At 37.1% G+C, this 12,369-nt stretch overlaps 1 long non-coding RNA gene across 1 annotated transcript in view; it reads right to left on the reverse strand.

Annotated features, from left to right (window-relative positions):
* LOC110271122 overlaps positions 1–3,897 on the reverse strand; it is a 12,486-nt gene extending 8,589 nt beyond the window's left edge. The window contains exons 1-2 of the long non-coding RNA XR_002361301.1: positions 3,442–3,897; positions 2,994–2,995 (exon numbers count right to left, since the gene is read on the reverse strand). This is a non-coding gene — a long non-coding RNA (uncharacterized LOC110271122). The remainder of the gene's footprint in view (positions 1–2,993; positions 2,996–3,441) is intronic.

The following is a 12,369-nucleotide window of genomic DNA, read 5'->3' on the forward strand; positions in this document are numbered from 1 at the left end:
AGAAGAGTTAGTGACTCAAGTCTCACAAGAATTACAAGAATGAAAACTATGCAAAAAAGCACAAAATGGCCAAAAGTCCCCTTTTTCAATTCTTTCTCCCCCCTTTTATACTTCCTTCTTGCCTTCAGATTCAAATTCCAATTCAAGTCCAATTCAAGTTGGATTCAAGTCCAAATCATCCCAATTCAGCCCATGGTATTAGTAAGGTTAATTCATCTCATAATTTCACCAAATTGGTTGATTAGTTAAGCTCCCAAGTGAAAGAATTGATTCTGTGAAGATTGGTGTGGAGAGCCTTCATAATGCCGTGCCACGGCACACCCCAAATTCAACATATGTTGCCCCAAAATATCCCTTGCATGTACTAGCAGTGGCATGCCATGCTTAGCCGTGGCACGGAAAAGCACATTCATCAATTTTTGCCCAAATCTAATGTGTGAGGTGCCAGGCGTAGGGTGCCTAACTCATGCTATGGGACGCCAAGAAAGTTTGTCCTTGGATGGCCCATAATTAAGTACGCGAAGTACCAAGCGTGGTACGCCAGGTAAGAGCCGTGGGACGCTGGCTTCATGCTTTGGCATCAAAAGCGTATCAGTCAAAGCATAACCTAACTTCAAAGTGTGTTCTTCTTAGGTCTTGTTTTGCTTGGTTCATCTTCAATATCTCCTAAAACACATTATTCAAGGCATTAAACACACTCTCAACTAATATATGAATTTATTGCTAAAAGAAAACAAAACTATTGTAAATTAAATGAAATTCATAAAGAAAAACTTCTAATGATGCGAGTGCATCACAACATCAAACTTGAATGGTTGTTTATCCTCAAGCAAAAAGAAAACTTTGGGAAAAGAGAAATAAGAAAAAATTGAAGTGCCTGAGCAAGAATTGAATTATTCTTTGAATGTTTGCATCTATCCAAGTTAATGGGACTTATTAAGCATGGTGGTTATGATTAAACTTTTTTTCCTGGGTGAATGTTGAAACCTTGAAATCTTAGGAATGAAGAATTTCCCTAAACTCAGGCTTAAATGAAACAGTGATTCCACAAAAATTCATTTATTCAATTTAAATTCAAACTACTCAAGGACAAAAACAACAATTTCAAGTAAGGCATAGACTAGTGCAACAATAGATAAGATAACCAAAAAATTACAATAAAATAGAAAATAGTTAAGGAATAACACAACCTGTTGGCTCCAACTTCTTTACTCATCATTCACATCATTGTTGGCTTAAGTATTTCTTGGTGCCCAGACATTTGGTGCCTTTGATTCCCAGAATCCTTGCTCTTCCAATATTTTCCTCACTCTTTCTTCATGAATGATTTGAACCTCCCTCATTTCTTGCCCAAGTTTCTTTGTTATTCTTGGTTATGCTTTTGCTCATACAGTTGGATGTGCTTGCTCAAATCCCTACACAAGTAATCCAGCTTTTCTTAAACATTGAACTCACCTTCTGCCCTGTTCCCATTCATGCATTCTTCCGGAGCTTTAAACTCCCTAAACTATCTTTGTTGTTGATTTTGCACCTCAATTAATTGTTGAATTTGTGCTTGTTGGTTGATAAATCCTAATTTTGTGGTTTATATTGTGTAGAATTGGGGGGATTTTGTCAATATTTCTCACACTTATTCACAAGAATTGCATGGTTTTTGTGTTTCCTTCCTAATATTGCTCCATGATGAAAAATATGCTTCTTGTCTTAAAATTGTCATATTTTAATCCTCTTTTATTGCCATTCGATGTCATGATGTATTTGTTGAGTGATTTCAGAATTAATAGGGCAAGAATGGCCTAAAAGAGAGAAGAAAGCATGCACAAGAGGAAGGAACATGAAGATTTGGATTATTGGAAAATTTAGCATTGGTCCCTTTGATATTGGAGTTGTTGCTCTTGGAATTGAAGTTGTTATTCTTTGAATCTTAATTGTTGGTTAGAAATGCCTTGCATAGCTTTCTGAAGTTCATCCCAATTAAATTGATTTCCTCCCTGAGTTTGTTGGAATGTTTGGCTTGAATCCTCCTGAAATCGTCGAAATTGAAATTATTTGGATTGCATCAATGATGGATTACTTTGTGGAATTTCTTCATGGTCCTGATGTTGAAGTGATGGATCAAGGAACTGTGGCTCTTCCTCTTCATGAGCTTCTTGTATTGGTTCAGGGGTTGCTAATTTTACTTTTTTTCATTGATTTCTTTGTATTTGGCCTCTCTGTCAGGATGGGAATATCATCTCTAATCAAAACTCCAACTTCTTCAGAAAGGCACTGGATAATATTCGAAAAACCCAATAAAGAGCCTGAAACTGAGGTTGAAGACAGGTGATAAATTTCATTTGGTATTATTTTATCTATTCTCACCTTAGCCCCAATCATCATGCAGTGAACCATCACATCCATTTCTCTTGTAAGTTCAGACCGGTTAGTAGTGGGTGTGGTTAAATGGTAAATGAATTCCATCCACCCTCTAGCCACTAGTTTAAGCTCACTTCTTCTCAGATAAATTATTTTTCCATGTATGTTTCTCACCCATTGAGCTCCAGACAGGTCAATGTCCTTCAACACATCATCATATCTCTATTTATCATTTTTCTTTCTCTCATGGAAGGGCATTTCATGGGGTGAAAAAGCTGAAATTCTTAATTTAAGAATTTTTTTTATGTTTGCTAGGCTCAAATCTGTTTCCTTGCCTCATACAAAGCTCTTAAATGTGAGGGGCTTACTTGCCCTTGTTTGCTCATCAGTGAGTCAGACATTCGTCATGGATTCTTGCACTAAGAGCTAGCCCACCTTTGGTCTTGGGTTAGTTAACGCTTGTCATCCTCTTCTCATTATTTGTTCTTGTATCTCTGGATATTCATCTTCCTTGAGGTTGAAAGGAACCTCAGCAATCACTTTTTTCTACATGTCCAGTTGTTTCTTCCTTCTCTTTAGAAGAGAATTTATTAGAATCAACTGAAGAAGTAGCTGGCTCATTTTCTTTCCTTTTTGACATCTTTGGTGCTATTGCCTCTGATGATACAGAAGAGACGAGCTTGTTTTTATATATATATAATATGACCCTAGAGATAGATACCATATTTCAAGCCTAAAATTCACTCTCTTGGATAACTTAGCAGTCCAACTATCATTTATATTTATTTCTAAATATTCATTAAAATAATTCAAGGTTACATCAGCTAGTCATTGATTAGAAGTTCAGGTGTTAGAAGATGAGTTCTTAGCTGCTAATCATTGATTAGAAGTTCTGTATACTAGTGCAGCTAAAGGAAAAAGTTTTGCAGACTAGAAGAAAGCATGAATAAGCATATTTTCTTCCATGACCGAGATATTTTGTCCGTTTTGTATCGCTCTTATTCTTTAAATAAATCCATCATAGTATTTTACTGAATTCAATGTAACTTTCAAATGATGTATAGTATCCATGCTTAAATTAGATACCTGAACAACTAGGAAAAAGGGAGATTTGACACCCAACACCTCAAGCAAATTATCCAATGCATCATGAAACTCCTTCTCTATAAGAATTGAAACAAAAAAAATTTTAAGGTTTCTGCATTACTAAAATTGATCAGATTAGAACTGCAGAGTACCTCTCGTTAGTTTTCACCCTCTGATATTGTCACATTCCTGAAGAACCAAGAGAAAAAAAGAAGAAGCAAAGATCAGATTCACATTCAGACCAAACCCACCTAAAAGATAAGAATGGAAAAGAAATAGTAGTGCCATCACTAGAAAAATCAGCTTACTTGGTTGCCCACTTTGCTTAGGCATGGACCCTGCATAATCAAATCAGCTTATTTGGTTGTTTCTGGTGGCTGAAGACCATGAAGAGTTCCCTGTGCAGCAGCCCATTGTGCCTCTCTCTTCTTTGCCATAGTCTTTCTTTATGGTGAATGCAGTCTATTTTAAATGAACAAGTTTAATTAAGAATGTTGAGGTTTATGGATCATTTAAGATAAACCGTGTAGATAAAGGGCTGGCTAATAATTGATCAACCGTTTATCATTTCTTTTTTTATTACTTAATTTTCTTAAGCATTTATGTCATCCTCTTCTGCATTTTTGCCATAAAAATTTAGTTAACTTTAATATTTACCTAGCAACCCACCAAAATCAAAACATATACACAAATTAGACATATACTTTGATGGTGGCTGTGGAGAAGTGTCAGATGATGTTGGTGGTGGAGTCATGAAGGTTTCAATTTTAGTTCTTGTACCTGATGAAACACTATTATTACATTAATTTGAAGCTGAAGTCAAATTAGACATGTTTTCTTCCACTACTACCACTTGTTGCTGCTACTGATTTTGTTATTGTTGGAATATCAAACTCTTCAAGTGTTAATGGTTGAGATCAATTAGGGGTTGAGAACTTCTGTGTTCATAGTATAGTAGACTAATGGATTATATGCATACAACGTGTCATGCAACCAGAAAATCTATGAGATGTAGCTTAGAAGCACCCAACAATTTTTCATACAAGTAGAACCAAAATTCTAAAAATATAGTACTTGTATTTATTCTCTATGCCACCTTGGAACATTAGCAAGAATGCGAGTTACCAGAAAAAGATAACAGGGAGATGGATCCATAGTTCCATACCAAGTATTTTCAGATGAAAGCGCTTATATATAGGACTGGAGTGATCAACCTTGAAGCCCATCTCCTCGAACATTCTTGATGAGCGGATAATTTATACGCTTTTTGGCATTATTTTTAAGTAGTTTTTAGTATGATTTGATTAGTTTTTAGTATATTTTTATTAGTTTTTAAATAAAAATCACATTTCTGGACTTACTATGAGTTTGTTTGTTTTTATGTAATTTCAGGTAATTTCTGGCTGAAATTGAGGGACTTGAGCAAAAATCTGATTCAGAGGCTGAAAAAGGTCTGCAGATGCTGTTGGATTCTGACCTCCCTGCACTCGAAATGGATTTTCAGGAGCTACAGAAACCCAATTGGTGCGCTCTCAATTGCGTTGGAAAGTAGACATCCAGGGCTTTCCAAAAATATATAATAGTCCATACTTTGCCCGAGTTTTTATGACGCAAACTGGCGTCCAAACTCCAACTTCCTGCTATATTCTGAAGTTAAACGCTAGAAACAGGTTGCAAATCAGAGTTAAACGCCAGAAACAGGCTACAATCTGGCGTTTAACTCCAAAAAGAGTCTCTACACATGAAAGCTCAATGCTCAGTCCAAGCACACACCAAGTGGGCCCGGAAGTGGATTTCTACATCAATTACTTATTTTCTATAACCCTAGCTACTAGTTTAGTATAAAAACTACTTTTAGTGATTTATTTCACGTCTTTCGACCGATCTTTGATCATTTTTATGCTATCTTAGACGTTTAGGGGGCTGGCCATTCGGCCATGCCTGGACCACTTTCACTTATGTAATTTTCAACGGTGGAGTTTATACACATCATAGATTAAGGTGTGGAGCTCTACTATTCCTCATGAATTAATGCAAAGTACTATTGTTTTTCTATTCAATTCAAGCTTGTTCCTATTCTAAGATATTCGCTTGCACTTCAACATGATGAATGTGATGATCCGTGACACTCATCACTATTCTCAACCTATGAACGCGTGCCTGACAACCACTTCCGTTCTACCTTAGATCGAGCGTGTATCTCTTAGCCTCCATTCCGAAATATCGGAGTCTTCGTGGTATAAGCTAGAATTATTGGTGGCCATTCCTGAGATCCGGAAAGTCTAAACCTTGTCTATGGTATTCCGAGTAGGATTTGGGAAGGGATGAGTGTGACGAGCTTCAAACTCGCGAGTGTTGGGCGTAGTGACAGACGCAAAAGGATCAATGGATCCTATTCCAACATGATCGAGAACCGACAGATGATTAGCCGTGCGGTGACAGCGCATTTGGACCATTTTCACTGAGAGGACGGGAAGTAGCCATTGACAACGGTGATGCCCAACATACAGCTTGCCATGGAAAGGAGTATGAATGATTGAATGAAAGCAGTAGGAAAGCAGATATTCAGAAGGAGCAAAGCATCTCCATACACTTATCTGAAATTCTCACCAATGAACTACATAAGTATTTCTATCTTATTTTATATTTTATTTATATTTTAATTATCAAAACCTTATAACCATTTGAATCTGCCTGACTGAGATTTACAAGGATGACCATAGCTTGCTTCAAGCCGACAATCTCTGTGGAATCGACCCTTACTCACGTAAGGTTTATTACTTGGACGACCCAGTGCACTTGCTGGTTAGTTGTGCGAAGTTGTGAAGAAAAAGTGAGATTATGAACGTGCGTACCAAGTTTTTGGTGCCGTTGCTGGAGAATGAATAATCACGATTTCATGCACCATGTTTTGGCGCCGTTGCCAGGGATTGTTCGAGTTTGGACAACTAACGGTTCATCTTGTTGCTCAGATTTTGGTAATTTTATTTTAATCTTAAGCTTTTTGTTTTAATTTTTATTTTCAAAAAATTTTCAAAAAAAAAATTAAATTATTCTATGACTTCAGAATTTTTAAGAATGAATTCTAGAGTTTCATGATGATTTGTTGAAGTCTGGCTGGCTGTGAAGCCATGTCTAATTCTTTTGGACTGAGGTTTCAACTTATCATCACAAGAGCCCTTGGACTCCCATCTGATCAGTTGTTGTATGCTTGATTTGTATGCTGAAGCTTGGCTGGCCATTGGCCATGTCTAGTGTTTTGGACCGGAGCTTTCATTGAAAGCTTGGCTGGCTAGTAAGCCATGTTTAATTCCTGGACCGGAGCTTTAGACTAACATTGCTTGATTCCTGGAATTCTTATTAAAAATTTTGAAATCCTTATTTTTCTTTTTCCAAATTATTTTCGAAAAATACAAAAAAATTTAATAAAATCATAAGAACCAAAAATATTTTATGTTTCTTGTTTGAGTCTAGTGTCAATTTTTAAGTTTGGTGTCAATTGCATCCTCTTAATTTCCTGAAAATTTTCGAAAACTCATGCATGTGTTCTTCATAATCTTCAAGTTGTTCTTGAATATTTTTCCTTGTTTGATCTTTGCATTTTCATGTTTTGTGTCTTTTCTTGTTTTTCATATAGATTTTCAATTTGTTAGTGTCTAAACATTGAAAATTTCTATGTTTGGTGTCTTGCATATTTTTCTTTTCTTAAAAATTTTCAAAAATAAGTTTTTGGTGTTCATCTTGACTTTCAAAGTGTTCTTGGTGTTTATCTTGACATTGAAAGTGTTCTTGCATGCATCATGTGTTTTGATCTTGAATTTTCATGTTTTGAGTCATTTTGATGTTTTTTTTTCTCTCCTCATAAAAATTCAAAAATAAAAAAATATCTTTCCCTTATTTCACTCATAATTTTCGAAAATTTGAACTGATTTAGTCATAAAGTTTTAAAATTTAGTTGTTTCTTGTTAGTCAATTCAAATTTTCAATTTAAAAGTTATATCTTTTTCAAATCTTTTTAAAAAATCAAATCTTTTTAATTTTTTCTTTCATATTTTCGAAAATTTCAAAATGATTTTCAAAATCTTTTTCTTATTTTTATTTCATATTTTCGGATTTAGTGCTAGCATTCAATTTTTAGATTCAAAAAAATTTTTAGTTGTTACTTGCCTATTAAGAAAGGTTCAATCTTTAAATTTTAGAATCATATCTTTTAGTTTCTTGTTAGTCAAGTAATCAACTTCAATTTTTAAAATCAAATCTTTTTGAATTTCTTTTGCAAATCTTTTTCAAAATGATTTTCAATCATATCTTTTTCAAAATCAATTTCAAAATCTTTTTTAACTTCTTATCCTTTCAAAATTGATTTTCAAATCTTTTTCAATTAACTACTTAAATTTTTAGTTTGATTTTAAAATTTTTCTATTTCAATCATATCTTTTTCAAAACCACCTAACTAATTTTCTTTCTCTAATTTTTGAAAACTACTAACCCCTTTTTCAAAATTCCTTTTAATTAACCAATTGTTTTAAATTTTAATTTAATTTTAATTTCTCTTTGAATTTTTGAATTCTAACTAATATTTAAAATAAAAACAAAAATATTTTTATTTTATTTTACTTAATTTTCGAATTCTTCTCTCTCTCATCTCCTTCTATTTATTTATTTATCTACTAACACTTCTCTTCTACGCACAATTCGAACCCCCTCTTCTTATCTGTGTTCGAATTTTTCCCTTCTCCTTCTTCTATTCTTCTCTTCTTCTACTCACATAAGGGAATCTCTATACTGTGACATAGAGAATTTCTCTTCTTTTCTGTTCCCTTCTTTTTTATATGACCATGAACAGGGATAAAGACATTCTTATTGAAGCTGATCCTGAACCTGAAAGGACTCTCAAGAGGAAACTAAGAGAAGCTAAGGCACAACCTTCTAGAGAGGACCTGACAGAAATTTTTGAAAAAGAAAGAGACATGGCCGAACCCAATAACAATGCCAACAATGCAAGGAAGATGCTTGGTGACTTCATTACACCCTCTTCTGACTTCTGTGGAAGAAGCATCTCAATTCCTGCAATTGGAGAAAACAACTTTGACCTTAAGCTTCAATTAGTTTCTCTAATGCAGCAGAATTGTAAGTTTCATGGACTTTCAATGGAAGATCCTCATCAGTTTTTAGCTGAGTTCTTGCAAATTTGTGACACTGTCAAGACCAATGGAGTTGATCCCGAGGTCTACAAGCTTATGCTTTTCCTTTTTGCTGTAAGAGACAGAGCTAGAACATGGTTAGATTCATAACCTAAGGATAACCTGAACTCTTGGGATAAGCTGGTCAGTGCTTTTCTGGCCAAATTCTTTCCACCTCAAAAGATGAGCAAGCTTAGAGTGGAAATCCAAACCTTCAGACAAAAGGAAGGAGAATCCCTCTATGAAGCTTGGGAAAGATATAAGCAACTGATCAAAAGGTATCCTACTGACATGCTTCCAGAATGGAGCATCATATGTATATTCTATGATGGTCTATCTGAGTTGTCAAAAATGTCATTGGACCATTCTGCAGGAGGATCTCTTCATCTGAAAACCCCTGTAGAAGCTCAGGAACTCATTGAAATGGTTGCAAATAACCAGTTCATGTACACCTCTGAGAGGAATCCTGTGAACGATGGGACGCCTCAGAAGAAGGGAGTTCTTGAAATTGAAACTCTGAATGCCATATTGGCTCAGAACAAAATATTGACTCAGCAAGTCAATATGATTTCTCAGAGTTTGAATGGATTGAAAGCTGCATCCAACAGTACTAAAGAAGCATCTTCTGAAGAAGAAGCTTACGATCCTGAGAACCCTGCAATGGCAGAGGTGAATTACATGGGAGAACCCTATGGAAACACCTATAATCCTTCATGGAGAAATCATCCAAATCTCTCATGGAAGGACCAACAGAAGCCTCAACAAGGATTCAATAATAATGGTGGAAGAAATAGGTTTAGCAATAGCAAGTCTTTTCCATCATCTTCTCAGCAACAGACAGAGAGTTCTGAACAGAGCCATTCTGGCCTGGCAACCATAGTCTCTGATCTATCCAAGACCACACTAAGTTTCATGAATGAAACAAGGTTCTCCATTAGAAATTTGGAGGCACAGATGGGTCAGCTGAGTAAGAAGATTACTGAAACTCCTCCCAGTACTCTCCCAAGCAATACAGAAGAAAATCCCAAGAGAGAGTGCAAGGCCATTAATATGACCAAAATGGCTGAACCTGGAGAGAGTGAGGAGGACGTGAATCCTAGTGAGAAAAGCCTCATGGGACGTCCTCTGAACAGAAAGGAGTTTCCCTTTGAGGAACCAAAGGAATCTGAGGCTCATATAGAGACCATAGAGATTCCATTGAACTTTCTTCTGCCATTCATGAGCTCTGATAAATATTCTTCCTCTGAAGAGGATGAAGACACCATTGAAGAGCATGTTGCTAAATATCTAGGAGCAATCATGAAGTTGAATGCCAAGTTATTTGGTACTTAGACTTGGGAGGATGAACCCCCATTGTTCACCAATGAACTGAGTGCATTAATGAGGCAGACATTACCTCAGAAGAAATCGGATCCCGGAAAATTCTTCATACCTTGTACCATAGGCACCATGACCTTTGAAAAGGCTCTGTGTGACCTGGGGTCAGGGATAAACCTCATGGCACTCTATGTAATGGAGAAACTAGGAATCTTTGAGGTACAAGCTGCAAGAATCTCACTAGAGATGGCAGACAAATCAATGAAAAAGGCTTATGGATTAGTAGAGGACGTGCTAATGAAGGTTGAAGACATTTATATCCCAGCTGATTTCATAATCCTAGACACTGGGAAGGATGAGGATGAATCTATCATCCTTTGCAGACCCTTTCTAGCCACAGCAAAAGCTGTGATTGATGTTGACAGAGGAGAGTTGGTCCTTCAGTTGAATGAGGACTACCTTGTATTCAAGACTCAAGGTTCTCCTTCTGTAACCATGGAGAGGAAGCATGAAAAGCTTCTCTCAATACAGAGTCAAACAAACCCCCACATTCAAACTCTAACTTTAGTGTTGGGAGGCCCTAACCAAGCTCTAAGTTTGGTGTTGAGAGGCCACAACACTGCTCTGATTATCTGTAAGGCTCCATGAGAGCTCACTGTCAAGCTATTGACATTAAAGAAGCACTTATTGGGAGGCAACCCAATCTTATTTAATTATATCTATTTATTTTCCATTGTTATTTTATGTTTTCTTTAGGTTGATGATCATGTGAAGTCACAGAAACAACTGAAAAATCAAAAACAGAATGAAAAACATCATTAAAAATAGCTCACCCTGGAGGAAGACCTTGCTGGCGTTTAAATGTCAGTAAGAAGTACCAGACTGGTGTTTAACGCCAGAAAGAAGCATCAAGCTGGCGTTAAATGCCTGAAACAAGCACCAAACTGGCGTTTAACTCCAGAACAGAGCATCTACTTGGCGTTTAACGCCAAAACAGGGAGAAAGGCTGGCGTTAAATGCTATAAACAAGCAGCAAACTGGAGTTTAACGCCAGAAGTGCACTCTAAGGGTGTTTTGCATGCCTAAATGGAGCAGGGATGCTAAGTCCTTGACCCCTCAAGATCTATGGACCCCACAAGATCCCCACCTATCCCACCTCTCTCTCTCTCTCTCCCACCTTTTCATAACACTCTTCCCCAAATACCCCTCACCAATCACATCCATAACTCTTCTCCAAATACCCTTCACCAATCACATCCATCCACTCTTCCCCAAAAACCTCACCTACCTCCAAATTCAAAATCCTTTCCCTCCCAAACCCAACCCTAATACACGAAACCTAAACCTCCCCCCACCCCAATATAAACCCCTCCACACTACCTCATTTTCACCCATCACAAACACTCCTCTCCCCCTTGGCCGAATACACACTTCCCCTTCATATCCTCCATTTTCTTCTTCTTCTTTTGCTCTAAGACGAGCAAACATTTTAAGTTTGGTCTGGTAAAAGCGTTGCTTTTTGTTTTTCCCATAACCAATAATGGCATCTAAGGCCAAAGAAACCTCAAGAAAGAGGAAACGGAAAGCAATTGCTTCCACCTCTGAGTCATGGAAGATGGAGAGATTCATCTCAAAGGTCCATCAAGACCACTTCTATGAAGTTGTGGCCAAAAAGAAGGTGATCCCTGAGGTCCCTTTCAAGCTCAAAAGGAGTGAGTATCCAGAGATCCGACACGAGATTAGAAGAAGAGGATGGAAAGTTCTATCTAATCCTATTCAACAAGTCGGGATCTTAATGATTCAAGAGTTCTATGCAAGTGCATAGATCACTAAGAACCATGATCAAAGTATGAACCCGAATCCAAAGAATTGGCTTACAATGGTTTGGAGGAAATACTTAGATTTCAGTCCGAAAAATGTAAGGTTGGCGTTCAACTTGCCAATGATGCAAGAAAATGCACGCCCCTACACTAGAAGGGTCAACTTTGATCAAAGGTTGGACCAAGTCCTCATAGACATATGTGAGGAAGGAGCTCAATGGAAAATTGACTCAAGAGGCAAGCTGGTTCAACTAAGAAGGCATGACCTTAAGCCAGTGGCTAGGGGATGGTTGGAGTTCATCCAATGCTCAATCATTCCCACTAGCAACCGGTCTGAAGTTACTATAGACCGGGCCATCATGATCCATAGTATCATGATTGGGGAGGAAGTGGAAGTTCATGAGATTATACCTCAAGAACTCTACAAGGTGGCTGACAAGTCATCCACTTTGGCAAGGTTAGCCTTCCCCCACCTCATTTGCCACCTCTGCAATTTGGCTGGGATTGTCATAGAGGGAGACATCCTCATTGAAGAGGACAAGCCCATCACTAAGAAAAGGATGGAGCAAACAAGAGAGCCCACTCAAGGACCTCAACAAGAGCATGAG

This window comes from Arachis ipaensis, chromosome B01 (genome assembly GCF_000816755.2).
Source record: "Arachis ipaensis cultivar K30076 chromosome B01, Araip1.1, whole genome shotgun sequence".
Classification (NCBI taxonomy): Eukaryota; Viridiplantae; Streptophyta; class Magnoliopsida; order Fabales; family Fabaceae; genus Arachis; species Arachis ipaensis.